Genomic DNA, 17,611 nt, shown 5'->3' with positions numbered 1-17,611 from the left:
AGTGAGAACTGGGAGATGAGTGGGAGAGTCCTAAAGCCTATGTGATTTATTTCAGTATGGTCAGTGGCTTGATTTGGGATTGAATCATAACTTTAGGGATATGTGAGGTGGGAGAAAGGACATAGAGTTTGGAATAAAAATCCTAGACTCTCATGCTAGATCTTCACATTTCTGACTGTGTAATCCTGGGCATGGTACCTAATATCCCTGAACCCCAAGAACAGAGAAGATCTGAGATAGGACAGTCTACTTTTCCTTACCTCATGAACCTAATTTTAGTCAGACCATCCTCTGTGGCTGAACAAATGAGGAAGCACATAATTTGAAATGTAGACGGATTCATGAGGCTAAACATTTTACATTAAACCATCTTGTTTCTCTCATCTGGACTAACATAGGCCTCAGTGCCCCAAATTTGCTGCATATCGCTGTATGTTATTATCTGTTGTACATTTGATTTGAAAAACATCACTTAAGTGTATATTTGTCCCTATGGTAAAGAGCATGTAACTATAGAAATGTCATTTATTTTATGCTTCCTAAGAGCTAGTTGTTCTCTGCAACAGTAGCAAAGTGGCTTTAGATGAAGACTTCGTTTTTACACTGTAGCCCATTTGTTTGTTTCAATCATATATTCTTGCCTTTACTACTGTTTGGAATTTTTCACATATGCTACTGCATATGCTTCATTGATTTATTATTACCACAACATTTCAGTTTTGTTATTTAACCTTATTTTCCCTAAAAAACAGACGTGGATCTGTGAAAAGTATCTCTTTTTGTGCTCCACCCAAATCATGAGGGTGGTCAATCAAATTAGACCTTCACCTGAAACTTCCACCATATTGAAAGCATGTGGAAGCCATTCTTCTGTCAGTGCTTCTGCCTTCAGGCTTATGGGTAAAAGACATTCCAACTAGGCTGTTCAGATAGGAATGTGAGTTAGTCTGGGCAGGAGTTGTAAACCTACGGGTGCTTTGCTGTTATTAATCACAGCATGTACATCCTGTTTCACTCTCCTTATTTGTTCACTCACTCTAATATCCTATTTCCTTCCCAACTAAAGTAGCTGACACCAGAGACTGACAGCTGGACAAGGACAGAGGAAGTTGAACCACATTTCCTTCTGCATCACTTACTTTTGGTGTGTCTGGTCTTAACATCACACAACAAACTTGTTTGTGCTTGGGTACATTTCATACAAGACCCTCCAAGTCCAGTCTTCTTCTAACACAACCTTTCATATAAATTAAATAGATAAACTTCTAAATTCAGGATTCACACCCATTGCCTATTACTTTAAAATAACCCAAGTTTATCATTCCTTGCCCAGACTAACTCACATTCCTGGCTGCAAAGGCCTATTTGGAATGTCTAGTCTTAGAAATTCACATTTTCTACAGTTATTTCTATCTCATATATTTAACCTACAAACTGAATATAGTTGAAAACAGCAGCAAGTATGTTTCAAATTAGGCGATGCACTTCGGGTATTAACAAAGACCATAAGGAAATGCAGAGGCAGAGTATAAAGACTCAGATATACAAAATCGGAATCAGTAAAAAGGAAAACACCTTAAACATCCAACTACCATAAATACAAATTTTGCAGACATTAGTAAATCTTCAGGGTTTTTTTTTTAAACTCACTCAAAAGTGAGTTTAAACTCAAAGTAACATCTAATTTATGAGACATATTCTTAAATAGTAAACATAAAGAAGCTTTTCTTAGGATTTCTAAGGAGCCAATTTATAACGTGCTTAATGGTGCATGTAAACTGTATTTGTATGAGTAGGTACAGGCATTACTGTAAAAGGCATAACTATTTTATTCTACAGAGTGCAAGGTTAAAGTAAAATAGTCTGAAGAAAAGACAGAGAAATAGGAAGTTCAAGAATCCAATAATATAATTCCCTGTGACATAGCATGCCAGTGAATTTAGCAACAAATTAAATGGCTAAAATTGATATGAATTGCTATTATTTCTTGGGAAAAATACCAGGGAGTTTTCCATGAATAAGAACCAATGAATCAAGACCAAAGGAATCTGACCACACCTGTCTTGGTTAATAGAGGAATGGGAGCTGGACTCAGAGACTGTACTACCAAAGGCATACTGATGGAAATACCACCAGAGACTTCCCATAACCTTGCAACCAATCTGCAGGTGGTTCCCTGTACCAGTGAAAATAGGGCTGGCAAACCTCAGCAAGCCTCCTTCTGTGTGACCCACATTGCTCTAGGAACGGAGCCAAGGGGACATGCATTTGTGTAATGGAATGTGGCTTTTCTCTCTCCTTGCTCATGGCTTCTTTGTGTATGTGTTAGCTACCACTGCTCATAAGTGGCTTATGAGAAATGCAACACCATTAAAGATATACAAATAAGCCACATTTTTGTCTGAGCCAATGCAATAAATTTCTAGTCAGAAGAATCCTTTTGGCTATTTAGAAATAATCCAGAGGCCTCTGCTATTCATGCAGGACTTCCTACATTTAGAAACTTCTTTACTTTTTTTTTTAACCTTTGGAATCTTTCATCTTACCATTTATTTTCTTCGTCATAGATCAGGATCATTCTTCTGTAGAGTTCCATATGTTGCTTATAGTTGACTCAGTGAGTAGTTAAATGAAGTTGACAGATAAAATCAACAGAGGTTTATTGCCTTCTATATGTAAAGCTCTGTTGCGGGAATTCTTCAGGTTAAAAACAGATAAGTCTGTTTTTTCACTCAAAAGCAGATGATCAGTAATTCAAAGAAATGGCAATATGCTTTATGAAGTCATAATTCATGTATTATTGAAAACAACATATGCACATGTTGCCTTAAATGATAAAGTGCATTTTTAAGAACACACACAATAATTATCCATTTCTCAAAACAAATCCTGTATTTTATTTTTTTAAGTCTAAACTTGAATAGAATTATTTTTATTAACACAGCACAGTTGGCTACAGTCACTGATTGAATGCATTCTATTCTAAAAATAATTTTTAGATTGAGAAGTTAACAATAGGATATTAAACTGCATGTCTGCTGACTAGAAAAAAGAAAATCATACTTGTATATTGTTTTGGGTAACTATGTGGAAATTATAATGCCAAAATAGACCCCACAATAATAAACATTTGATTTCAATACACATAGCAGTTGTCTCTTGCTAAGAATCTTCACGAAATTTCAACTAATGTTCAGTTTTAGATTTTCGCTTCATTTGTACTAAGAGGTATTCTGTAAATATTTATATAAGACAATGAAAACAATCAAATTAAAATTTTGAAAAATACTGGGCCCATATTTTCAGTCCACAATGAGATTCTTAAGAAACTATTACAGTAAACTTATATTGAAGTCATCTTTCCTGTATCTCATATAAAAATCTGCCTACATAAACGCTTCATAGAAATCTTGTTTCTCTCTTATAAATCCTAAAAGTATACTTAAGCTATTAGCTCAGGAGGAATGTGGTAAATGCATGACAGTGTGAGAAAGCATTGATTCTCCTGCTGTCTTAAAGTCCAGGAAAGACTTGATCAAGAAGAAAAGTCTAGAAGAGGAATGTGACATAGTGAGTGGTGGTAGTCATAAACTTAGGAATAGATTTTTCTAATATTACACGTGAAGATTACTTTACATTAACATATGCCCTAGTAATGAGTTAAATATAAAGAACAAAATTGATATAAAGAACAAAATTGGGATTTGACTATACCATTAATTCTGATTATTTTGTGCTGATTGATCCATAATTGTTCCATTATAGAAGGCTTGATGATATCATACCATTCATTCATGGAGTCTTTCATGAATTTATTCATTCATATGCATTCAACATGTAAAGTATGTGTTCAGTGCCCTCAAGTTACTCAGAAACTAGAGAAAGGAAATAGAGGAAGGAAATAAATTGCATTGTTAAAATAATACAATGTGACTAGATACATGTTACAGTGCTGGAAGTAGGGCTGCGTAGGAGAGCTCAGGGAAGTCTTCACAGAGAAAGTTGCTTTGAACTTCATCTTGAAGGCTGTCCAGGAATTTTCCTGGCTAGGAAGATAATTTTGTGTAGAGAGAATAACATAAGCCAGCATTTCTGAGAACTTGATGTCAGATAAAAAAAGATGTCCATACCTATATATGCTTTGCAAACACTAGGTAAACAAAGGTAATAAAGGTCTCTTTATTGCAGCATTCTCAGAAATTTTAGCAAGTGTTTCTTAAATTTTCTGGATTATAAATGTACTTTAGTTCAGTTAATAAAAATACAGATTTCACAAACTCACTGTCTTAATCCATTCCATTTTGTTATAATAAAACACCACAGGCTGGGTAACTTATAAACAGAAATTTGTTCTCCACGGTTCTGGTGGCTGCAAGTGTGAGATCAGAGTGATAGCATGGTTGAGTTCTGGTGAAAGCTACTGTCAACTATGAATTGGCATTTTCCATTGGCACTTGCCATCTACCTCTACAAGGATTAAATCATGTGCTGCTGCAGCTGCTGACTTTCAACACCCCGTGAAAGGAGTTCAGGTGGAGAGCAGAAATGAGGCACTCTGTGCTCTGGGAAAAACTGGCAGAACAGGTCTTCAGATAGTTAGATATTTTCAGGAGCCAATTTTATGAGCCTAATTCTTGTATCTTCTTATATCCAGAAAAGCACTAAAATCCTTCATGGTGATGTCTGCTCCTCGTGACTAGCAGTAACCTGCACAAGACTAGCAGAAATCTTCTGTAAAAAATATGCGCTTGATTGCATTTATTCCCCCTTCACCAAAATCACATATATACTGACCTTCCCCCCTGCCTCTTTGGAGGAGTTTCTCAGAGCTATCTGGGATGCTGTCTCCCAGGCTGCAGTCCTGATTTTGCCCCAAATAAAACTTAACTAGCAAGTCTCATGTTGTGCATTTTTTTTAAGCCCACACTGTCTTTTGGGTTGCAGACTTCTCATCGTGTCTTCACATGGTGGGAGAGGCTTCGGATCTCAGTCCTGTTTCACACAGGCATTAATCTCATTCATGAAGAGAATGAGATTCTCTTCATGATTTGGGAGGGTCATGCGCCAAGACCCTCCCAAAGGCCATACTTCCTAATCCTATCACAATAGGCATTAGGATTTCAACATGTGAATTGGGAGGGGAGTAACATTCAGACCACAGTGCCTACCTCAGATATATGATTCAGAATCTTCCTTTAAATAGGCCCGATAATCCATGACTTAAAAAAAAATGTCTCAGGTGAGTCTTAAAATCTTTAAGTTTGAAAAATACTACTTTAGGTTTAAGCAATTGTGCAGTCGGGGTCTTCATAAGAAGAATGTGTTATATGGCACTTTTCAAACTTACTTGATACTATAACTTTTATATTAGGAAATTCTTATTTTCATGTTATGAAATACTTGTGCTCCTCAGGGCATGTTTGATAATATCATCAAAATACAAAGACAGGGGCTTCCCTGGTGGCGCAGTGGTTGGGAGTCCTCCTGCCGATGCAGGGAACACGGGTTCATGCCCCGGTCCAGGAGGATCCCACATGCCGTGGAGCGGCTGGGCCCGTGAGCCATGGCCACTGAGCCTGCGCGTCCGGAGCCTGTGCTCCACAACGGGAGAGGCCACAACGGTGAGAGGCCCGCATACCACAAAAAACAAAAAACAAAAACAAAACAAACAAACAAACAAACAAAAAATACAAAGACATGGTAAGTTGAAAAGCTTACTCTATGACTCCTTAGAAGATCTGTGGTCTAGAACACAGGACTCTGGGACATGATGCTGAAAAATTGTAGGGACCAGACAATGCAGCTATGCTAAGCTTTTTGTATTTTATCTAATGAGTAATAAGGACTCCAGAATGATTTTTTGACGTCAGTAAGATTAGGTTTGGAAATGTGAATGGATGACTATATATATGCTTCATCTTGTGGCACAACTTAATTATGAAGTTATACACAACACAACGATGAAACCAAATAGAAAAAGTAAATAAGAGGGAATTATATAAAATTCAGTGAGCAATGAAGCCGGTGCACCAATGCATTCACTAATGAATTTACACATCTGTGGTGGGTGAGCTATAAAAGTGGCTCAAACTTTATAATGGGCAACCTAAAAAGGAACGCAAAATCAAATTTGGGCTCAAAAATGATGTTGCTTGAGTATTTCTTGAATAAAAGAATAAAAAAGTGACAAAATGACTGAATAATTGACTGTAGATTTACTTTAGAAGGAATAAATCTAGTAGCTATATGAAAGATGGAAGGTCAAAGAAAGTTCTGGTGGCTGAAGCATGTCTGAGTGAGGCATGGTTATGTTTTGAGTAGGTGGCAGCAGTACAGATTCATAGGAAAAGCCAGATTTAAGAAATAATTTTGAGATTTAATTGACAGTTTTTATTAATTGATTTGATGTTGGAGAATTAAAAAAAAAAACAACCCAAACCATGTGATGGGAGTTAAAGGTGACTCAGGGCTTCTAATTGATGGTGTACACTATTTTAAAAGATAAGGATTATAGAATGAGGACTAACCTGAGGAAGAGGATGCTTGTAGGTGAAAGACAAGTTCAGTGTGGGATAAAGTTTGACATTTCAATAGGCTGTTGGAAATATACTTTGTGGAACTCAGGAAAAAGGGTATAGACCAGTGATTTTCAACTAACAGTCCATGTATTTTTTTCTAAGAGATCAATAATATTAATTAGAATTTTTCTTCTTTCCCCAATAATAATGTAAAAGTGTAATAAAAGGATATCAGAAAATGAAGGTAAGTATTTCAACATACCAGAATATGAGTGTGTGAAAAGCTGTCAATAAATATAATCATGACTACTTTAAAAACTTTGTGTTTTTTGGATCATAAAAAGAATGGAAAACTTTTATTTGATTAATTTTAGAACCAGAAGAAAATATCTAACCCCAAAATTCAGATTAATATTATCCATATTATTTTTTAATAAAGAAAACAAATCAGGAGTAGGTTTTTAATAGATTTTGTGCTTTACTAAGTTCTATTGTCAGAAACCAAGAGGCAGGAAAAGCTGTGTTCGTAATCAAACACAGCAAACAAGCAAGCAAGGAACCAACCAATATTTTGTTGTTAGATAATGCAGAGGTGAAAACAAAACCTTGGTTAGTCAATATTAGTTCTTTAACCAGCCTCAAGATCCCAGGAAAGTATATCAGAAAGTTTATTTAAATTATTCTGTGTTTGTTAAATTAATAAATAACAAGGAAAGAACCATTTATAAGTCTTTTACAGAGATTATTTTTACATAAATAAAACCTCATTGGGACACGATGCAACATGCCAATTTAGGAGCACCTTAGGGACTACATATAATTGTTAGATCTTAGGAAAATGAGGAAGTAATATTTTTTTTGTCCCCTCAGGCACGATGGGGCACTCCCAGGGGAATCCCAGTCCTGGAAAAAACCTGTCAGTTTCTTTAATTCCAGACAATCTGGAGACCTGAGCTATCCTTCCCTGGGTGCTGAGCTGGTTTAGCTTGGCTGTCACGAAAATGGGCTATTCAAGGAGCAATATTCACAAGTAAAACCAAAGTCAAAACTAAAATCTGAGTAGCATATTCAAGTTGTTTATCAGTTTCAAGACAAAGAGAAAAATTCATGTATAAGGACCCTGGATAGAAACAAGAAAACCAAGTAGGAAGAGGGGTTTTGAACCAGATGAAGCATGAAGAATCTCTTGGGCTGTAAAAATGTGGCTACTTCTGCTTTTCACAGAGCACGTGTGACCTTGAAGAATAGAGAAGAAGAACTGTAGGAGCAATTCTCAACTCAATTATTGAAAATGAATATCAGTGATTGCTCAACAAAACTCAGCAAATCAGCCATTGCTAGCACAGGTTCTAAAGCACCCCAAGGTTAATTCATTCCATATCACCCCAAGATTAGTTTATTTAGTGCTCACAAAGTGCCAGGAGCTGAACATAAAGCAATGCCTGGCTCAACTCTTTACTCTCATAGAATATTTTAGGGGTGTTAGAGTCCAAAAAACAATCACAACAAAATTAATTTGAATTCAGGTAATAAGCATATGACTTAAAATCATTTGGGAAAGTATATAAAGAATGTGGTAAACCTACTAAATTATTGCAGCAATTTGTAGCTCAGGAGAGCATGAGGTTATGGAGCTGGGCTCAAATGCTACTCTTTCTCCGAGGCTTTTCCAAGTTAAGCAAGCTTAGTCTCCTTTGGAAAGTTCTTCAGATGCAAGTACTCATTCAGACAATGAGTGTGGTCTCACTTAATGGACTCATTATCTCTGTTTTGGCCCATCCAGTTTCCCTGCCTTTATTACAGAGTTCATTTTGGAAACCTAACTATCTTCAAAGCAGTTGACAGGTTTGATTCCTGGCCAACATACCAAACACTCTTCATAGGAGCTCATAATGTTTAAGACAAAAATCTTTGGAAATGTAGATGATGTAGGTACTCTCTGCTCTTAACTCCTACTGTCCTCATCTGGACCACACAGTTGAGCAATTGGTTAGCTACGTATTAGCCACTCTATAAATACTTTTTGATTCATCAAATATGTATGAGGTTTCATGGTTTGCTAATCGTTTGCCCTCTATAGGTCATATTTCCCCAAATGGAATGTAAACAATGTGATATTCAAATAACGTTCTTTCTGTTCACATATCATCCCTTAGTTTTTTCTTCTAAAATATTCAGAAAAGGAGGAAAAAAGTATTCTTTATCTTTCATTATGATTTTTGTACACAAACTGCAGAGAGATGTTGAGGTACTCTCAGTGGTCTTCATAAGAGCCAAGTTGTAATTTCAGGACATGAAGCTAATTCCAGCTTACATTTGTAATATATTTTTATGTCTCTTTAAAAAAGAAGAAAGAAGGTTTGAAAAAAGAAATGATGGTGGTGATATAATAAACACAGGGAAGATTTAGAGGAGTTCAATGAGAACCATATAAATCAGAAAAAAAAATGCTATATCCTGGAGGTAGAGAAAGAGAGGAAAAACTTCGCAATAATTTTGGTTGAAATGACAGATGAATGCAAAACACCTTTGTATGTGTGAGATGGGATTTGATTTGCATTATAAACAAAAGCCTTTTATACTTGCTTGCTATTAGCCATTGCCCAAACTGGTAGCAGAACCAGCAGAATCGGTGGTAGAACTCAAGTCTTTTATCATTCAGCCCAATGCATATTTATGATTTGCTTTTGGTACACAAGAATTGCTTTTCATCATGTTGAACTTTACTAAGATAAAGTAGATTGTTGTGCTTAACAATAAAACTGGGTGTGTGGCTCTCTGACATATTTCAATTTTTTGAAGCATAACCTCCCAAGAAGCAGTAGACCAAAAACCACCCAAACGTTTTTCTATATTTTACTGTGACAGGAACATTACCAAGAGATTTTTTTGAGAGTAACAAAAACATTATTATTAGAACATTAGAATGTTATTAGAACATTAGAATGTTATTAGAACATTCACCCATATTTATAAAATTAAAATCTTCCCCCCCAAATATAAAAGATACTTTTGAATAATTGAATTTATTAAAAACAAAGAAATGAGGGAGTAAGGGTAGAATGGAGGATGGACCCCACTTTTTGATGCTCTCTAAAGCAAAATACATCTCAAAACATTCAAAAAATTAAAAATACAAGTAGGAAGATTTAAAAATATTTGTGTGAATCCAATTTAATATTTTTTAATTCTTAAAATGGTGGTGGCCACTTGAGGTAAATCTTCCTACTTCTTCTTATTCTCTGCCTACTTGCAGACTTTGACTTTCCTTCTACCTCTATTTTCTGGAGGATTTATTCTAATTATATGGTAGCAATATTAATCATAAGTTTTAAAAAAAAGAGAGAGACAATAAAACCCATTCCTCCTCTTGAAATAGAAAATCACTATAAAATAGCAGTCAAAGCTTTTCTTATTCTGCCAATATTCACCGCATCAGGTTTTTTTCCCCTTTATTGGCTTAATAGAGCTAATACTAACTAACATTTGTATAGTGCATTCTAGCTTACCATTCCAGCTTTTTCACAAGCACTGCCTCATTAGCCCCCACAATAAGCCTTTGGGGTGGCTATTATCATCACCATGCTGCAGACAGGGAAACTAAGATTCAAAGAGACTAAGCAACTTGTAAATAGTTTTCAGAATTCATTGGACTCATTATACGGCCATTAAAAATGAGGATTTTGTTGACAATTTAATGACATGAGAAAGTGCTCATGAAAAAAATGTAAAAATAAAACCCAGCAGGCCATAAACTATAGTAAATTCATCCAATTTTCTCCTTTCTGCACTTCAAATTTTCCATAAAAAGCAGGTACTAATTTTGATAATATGATTAGGTCCATAATAATTTTTATTGTCTAGCAAAAACAACATTAATCCCATACTATGTTCAGTTCCACTACCAATTTGCTTATAGAAAAACCGTTAATGTCATAGCTGTATAACTGTAAATGAATATTTTTGAACAAATGAACTCAGGTCAGCACATAAACAGGTTAACTTCTTAATAAAATCATCAGTGTTTTGTTCTCCTTAATTATTTTTTCCCAGAAGCCATCGAATTAGGTGTCAGTCTATAGAAGTGGACTAACTAGAGGGTATTCATTGTCTTTAAGGAATCCACATTTTTCTAAACTCCTGGGGAGTATGCAGGACTCAAAATAGCTAAGATTTATTGAATAATTATTTTGTGCTAGGTATTTTATAAAACACCATAATAGTTTAAGCCACTTAAGATCTGACAACATCTCTATGAAATTGGTCTTATTTATCATGCACTTTTACAGTTCTGGAAACTGAGACTTGGAGATGTAAGATGAATTATCCATGTTCACGGCAAGTGAATGGCAGAGATACAACTCAAACCCAGATATTTCTTTTTCCAAAACCTCTGTTCTCAAGCTACTAACCTTACTCTCCTTAAATTGAAGAACGTATGAGTGACCTTAACCCCTGTGACCTGAACCTCAGCTAGTAATCTTAATTTATTAGCTCTACTTACTAACCTCCTTCATTATTTATTTTAAAGTTTAGAGTCATATTTGATTCTTTGTTCTGTTGTTCATTAACTAGTTATTTGTTATTATAGAGATAAATATAAGCTTTCTTTTGCTGGCTTCCATTAACTTGTCATTTGAAGAGCAGTAGAAAGAACTGGGGGGTGAACAAACAAACAAAAAATTTTCCCAGTGATGAATTCACAATTCTCTGCATTTTAATAAGTTTTGAAATATTAAGAGCCATTGGATTTTTACAGCCCAATTAAATTCACTTTGTGGAATTTATAAATAGAAAAAATATTTCAGGCAAAAAGATTATTTTACTCATCAAATACTGATCACAGATGGTCTTACTTTTTATATCATGGGAGTGGAACTTTCTGAAGATGCTCTCCATTTGAGATTTTGGGTTGTTGATAGGTTGCCTCGACATTTATCCAAACTGTATTTGAAAAACTAAATTATCCTCTTATCTTTGTGGCAATAAATTCTGACTGCACTAAACTCTCTGGAAGGTCATAGGTTTAAGACTGTAATGTGTCAAGATAAAAAATGCCACATGTCACATGGGAACTGAAATGCAACAAAGGGGAAGTAACCAGTCTGAGGAGGAGCATTTTCTTGGTCACTGTAAATTTTTTTGGTTGTTTTCTATATAAAAAATGCATCTCATGACTTTATTTAATTCTGTCTTTTAGTGAACCATTACCTTCACAGAATAATATATTCTGTTCTCCACATTCAGTTTGGTAGAACACATGATAAGAATCATTTTAGAATTGACAAAATTTTTCTAAATATTTCATTTATTTCTTTTATTTGTCTTGGAGAGGCTGGCCATCACAACTCCTATTGCTCCTTCATGATGCTCTTACTTAAGTAGAATAACATAAGTTGCACATTTTTATGTTTTATATGAATTGTTTTACTTATTGTATAAAATAAAATGTTATGCTATATTCTGCGACTCTGGGATCCCAAACTGCAAATGCAGATGTACAAGGCTTTAACGGTCTTCAAATATGAGCATTCTTTGGTTACAAAGTAATTTACCCCAAGTTCCATTAAAGATTATGCTTTTTAATACACTTATATTTTTGAAAATTAAACCTTATAAATCCCAAAGAATGTGTAAATTTAGAAATACTTGTAAATATATTACTGGAATTTTGATAGGTTTGAGTTAAATCTATAGATTAATCTGGCGATCATCAACATCCTTGCTATGTTCAGTTTTCCGGATTATTAAAATGATTATGTCTCTTCAGTGCTTTGAAATTTTCAGTATACAAATACTGTACATGTTTTGTTAAATTTATACTTATGTATTTTGATTTTTGAGTGATTATAAATGGTACTGGTTTTAATTTTGGTTTCCATGTTATTATTGCTACTGTATAGAATAGATTGGTAGATTGACTAGTAGATTCCTGGAATTTTCTATGTAGATTACAATGTCGTCTGCAAATAGAGAAAGTTTATATCTTCCTTTCCTATTTATATGCCTTTTATTTACTTTTCTTTCCTTATTAACTGCCATGTTGAATGAGTGGTGAGAACTGACATCCTTGCCTTACCCTCATTTAATGAGGAATGCAGTCAGTCTTCCATTATGAAGCATGATGTTAGCTATAGATTATTGTTTTTCTTTTTTTAACTTAGTTTTGAATTATTGATTATTACATTACAGTAAGCAACTTTACATCTGTTTTATAATAAGTAAATGATAACAATTTCTGTTCCCATATTTCAGATGTCAGGATAATAAACACTCACCTGCCTCCTGACATAATTTGTAGTTTCATTCCCTTCCTGATACTCGGTAGTGCCTTAGTTTCAAGTGAGGTGCAATAAAGTAGAGTGGCTAAAAGTACTGATCACAGAGTTGATCTGTCTCTATCTTGCAAATCATATCACCCAGCTTCGTTCCTCAAGAGGGATTAAGAATCAGTTTCTGATCCTGGTAAAGTTTGTGCCAGTTAACCTTGCCAGAGTAATATTGTATGACAAAGGTTGGAATGTAATATATTTGATCCAGGTTGGGTCAGTTATCCAAGACAGAAGAATGAAAAAAATAACTCGTCCGGGCTTCCCTGATGGCGCAGTGGCTGAGAGTCCACCTGCCGATTCAGGGGACATGGGTTCGTGCCCCGGTCCGGGAAGACCCCACATGCCGCGGAGCAGCTGGGCCCCTGAGCCATTGCCGCTGAGCCTGCGCGTCCGGAGCCTGTGCTCCGCAACGGGAGAGGCCACAACAGTGAGAGGTCCGCATACCGCAAAAAAATAATAATAATAATAACTCTTCCCCATGAAAAAGAAACTCTGTTATGAATTTATTCTAGAAGTGTGAATGAAAATAACTGTGCCTTAAAAAAATCTCCCAAGTACTATATATATATATATATATATATATATATATATATTTATTATTTGAAGTTTCTAAAAATTCGTTGGATTATAATTTTATTGAAGAATCAGTAGATATGTTTTTTTGTATTTTTAAACATATATATATTCACTCTAAGTTTACAGAGATATGTATGTTTAAGGTAAGTGGTAAGCAAGCCTTCACATTTAGGTAAGTATCAGATATGGTTAAGGTTGTTAAATCCCCTTTTCAGAAAGAAGGTAATATAATTCCTTGTCTCTAAATAAAATGCCTCAAAAAGATATATTCACTTCCCTTTTGGGGGGTGGTTTTAGGGTATAATTTTAAAAGTCTAAGGTACAGACTTCCAGTCATAAGATAAATAAGTGTTGAAGATGTACAGCACGGGGACTATAGTTAATAAACAAATAAATAAACAGAAATCAATCAGTTACTTGTGTGATGAAGTTTGATAACTTAGAATTGGGTTATAATGTCTGATTTATAGTAATACAAACCTGTATTCTAAATAACATAGATAATATGCTATTAGCTTTTTTGTATTATGAGTCACTCATCTATCTGGAGGTCAAGATTGGAACACATAATGTTTTTTCAAGACTCATTTTTTTCAGACATAGTTACCAATTTTTTTTCTTGTCTTGATCTCTTTCGAGACTTACTTTCTGATATAAATCTACAATTTTTTATGATAATATTCACTGAATACAAATGGAATTAAACTGTGCTTTTCATAGTTGTGCAGAGGTTTTGAGATGTAGCAGTAAATTTTCTTCACTCATTATAGGAATTTAAATGCTATACATACTATTCTGTGAGGAACGATCTAGAAAACACCAAACTTTTAGAAATCAGAACATTTTTGTCTAGCTGTTCCACCAACAACAGGGTGAGAAGATATGAAGGAGACAATTTCCCAACCCCTGCCAGCAAATGGCCTTGGGGGAAAAAATTAATTTTCTGGGTCTAGTCAAAAAAATTAAAGGGTTGAACCATAAAATTTATTGTTTGATTCTCTTCATTTGAATTATTCATTAAAATGTTACTTTATGAAAAAAATTTCCTGCCATGTTTATTACATTTAGAAAAGATCCAAAGAGTATCTGAAAACATAAGTCCTCTGATTTTCAGACTAAACTTCTAGTTTTCATTATTAGCTGGATAATTGTGATGATGATAATGCCATTTTAAATATTCTAAAATGAAAAAAAACTCTGTATATTTTAAAAATATTTTCACCAAAGAAACTTAAGATGGACTATAAAGTATAAACAAACTCTATTCCTAGATGATGTCATTTTATCTTTTCTCCCTAATGCCAATATTGCATGCTTGGTAATAACCTAATGAAGAATGCTTCCAGATATCTACCATTGCATTTAATAAACACTGTGCCAGAAATTTTATGCAGATTATTAGTGAATTCCTGACAGCACTGTGGTGATCTTTCATGCTGCATCTAGTATTTCTGGGTCTTTGCTTTGCAGGTAGATGATAAGACTGCTCTTTCAGACTCTATCACAACTGGGTGGGAATGTATAGTGAGTGCCGGTTACTTTTGAACTGAATTATTTATTTGTGGGAGCTCTTTCCCTCTGCTTCAGTTAATCACAACTTTTGAGATAGTGGTTTCTCTATCAGGCTGTGTCACAGAGTGAGCAGATATGATGAAGTCTGTCAATTCATGACAGACACATGGTCTGAGTAATTTTTTTATAAACTACTCAGGTTTTCAGGGGTTTTGTTACTGTAGCCTAACCTAGACTAGTGAAATGTCCTATTTTACAGGTTAAAATAAACTACACAGCTAGTAAGAAGGAGAATTAAGATACAAACTCGTCAATTTCCAAAATGCATGCTTTTCCATACAGCCTACAGTGATAATAGGCATTCTGTATCCCTTTGCACCAACATTTGCACTTTCAGACACTCAGTTTTATAGCTTTTGTGAGTGCCTCAGGTGTTTTGGTATTGTTGTAGAACACTAAGGTCATTTCTCTCAGAATGCATTAAAATATATTATTTATCTAAGGCTCAAATTCATAACTCTGCTACTGTTATGATTTTGCATAAGGAGAACATTGGGAATTATGTAGAACATTTTATGGTCTTGATGTTGCATAACTCCCAGCTGCTGACCATATGAAGAAGCCACATAAGCAATTGTAAACACAAAACAGAGGGTTTTGTTAAAAATATGTGAGCTCTGAGGTTGACCAAACACTGGTACAAATTCTTAAACTTTTTGGTTTGATTTAAAATATATAATAAACTTCAGCATAAAGAGCTTACTCATAATGTACAGTTCCATCTCTTTTTGTTTAAAATAATATTTTCATTAATAGAAAAATGTTTCATTGGTCTTTTAATCTATTTTCTATTAAAACACAGAAGTTTGGGGTAAAAGTAGACATTCTTTGTGCTACTTTGAGTCAACTTAGTTTATACACAGTCTTTATTCATTTTGCACAGAAATACTACACTAAATAATGGATTATTAGATAGTACCTGGAATGAATGATTATCCAATTTTCATGGTATTTACAACATTCTAAAAACTTAAAATTGGATTTTGCCTCCATATCTCTGACACAAATCAAATGACCATTAAAATTATATGATATTTTAGTTTTGTATTACACCTGTAACTACAGACTTTACTGGTCTGATGTGTTTTGGCTGTAAGCAAAGTTAATGATTTTACTTGCTTGAGTACCAATAGGAAGTAACTAAGGACACCATAATCCAAAATCTAGAGTTGACTCAATTAATATGTCATATATTCCAAGAAGTTAAAAAAAAAAATACCAGTTGGATCCAACCTTCATAAAGAAAACATATTTATTCTAAAAGGAAGTGCTCTAAAAATGACTTGTTCTGAAGCATGACAAAAAGCATGACCTAGGACATAATCTGGATTTCAAAACAATTCTGACTGACTTTGGGAGTCTCTTTTATCCTCTAAGTGGATTTCTTCTTCCTTAAAAAGTCAAAATAATATCCTTCCAGTATTATTATATCTAATATAAATATCCTTGGGGAACAGAAAAGAGCTATCATTATACATGTTACATTTTTTAAAACATTAAGAGAAAAATGCAAGACATAACCTAGGAGGTGTCAACTACAGACTACATAACCAACAATGGATTAATATTCAGAACATACAAAGAAACAAATTGAGGGAAAAATCAATATGATAAAATGCAAGCAACTCCTAAAAGTAAAATATTTACATGCAAGAAGAAACACATGCCTAATAAGCATAATCATGGAATTTCTAATTAAACCACAATTGACATCATCTTATACATACTTGTATGGGGGAAAATGGAAAGACCAGCTAATATTATGTATTCATAGGCATGTGACTAACAGGAGTGTAACCAGTGCCCCCACTCTGAAAAACAATTTGGCATGATTTTGTAAAGTTGAAGATGTAGATGTCTTACATTCAAACAATTTCAGTTCTAGAAAAATACCATGACATCCTCCAGCATTATGTTCCAGGAGACACATACAGGAGTATTTATAGACTAGTTGATAATACCAAAACATTGGAAACAACTCAAACTATCTGTCAACCTGAGACTGGAAAAATATACATTGTGATACAAAACAACAGTGAAAATAAATGAACCTCATCTATAATACATAATAGATCAACAGCCCACAGCTTACAAACATAAAATGAAGTATAAGAAAAAAGTTGGGAGATTGGGATTGACATATATACACTAATATGTATAAAATAGATAACTAATAAGAACCTGCTGAATAGCACAAGGAACTCCATTTCGCTGTACAGTAGAAACTAAGACAACATTGTAAAATAACTATACCCAAATTAAAAAAAAAAGGAAAAAAAAAAGTTATAGCAGAATACATACTTTCTGATATGATTAAAATGAAGTTAATAAACTAAGTTCTGTATTGTTATTGAACACCTATATATGCTAAAAGTATAAGGAAAATAGTCTATTACTATAGTTAAATCTGTACAAAGTATCCAAAAATATAACATTATAACACTGACATTTTCTTTTACACCTTTCACTTAGAGACCTCTTGCTAATGTACATTTTCAATGACCTTTTTAGTTGTGTAAGGCAGGGCCATAAACTGAACTTCTAAGAATATTGTTAATTTAAGAAACTTTATCAGTATGTATTTTCTGTGTCTAAACCAAGCAAAGTTTCTTA

The sequence above is a fragment of the Stenella coeruleoalba genome, assembly GCF_951394435.1.
Source record: "Stenella coeruleoalba genome assembly, chromosome: 1".
Classification (NCBI taxonomy): Eukaryota; Metazoa; Chordata; class Mammalia; order Artiodactyla; family Delphinidae; genus Stenella; species Stenella coeruleoalba.
This window is presented reverse-complemented; position numbering follows the sequence as displayed.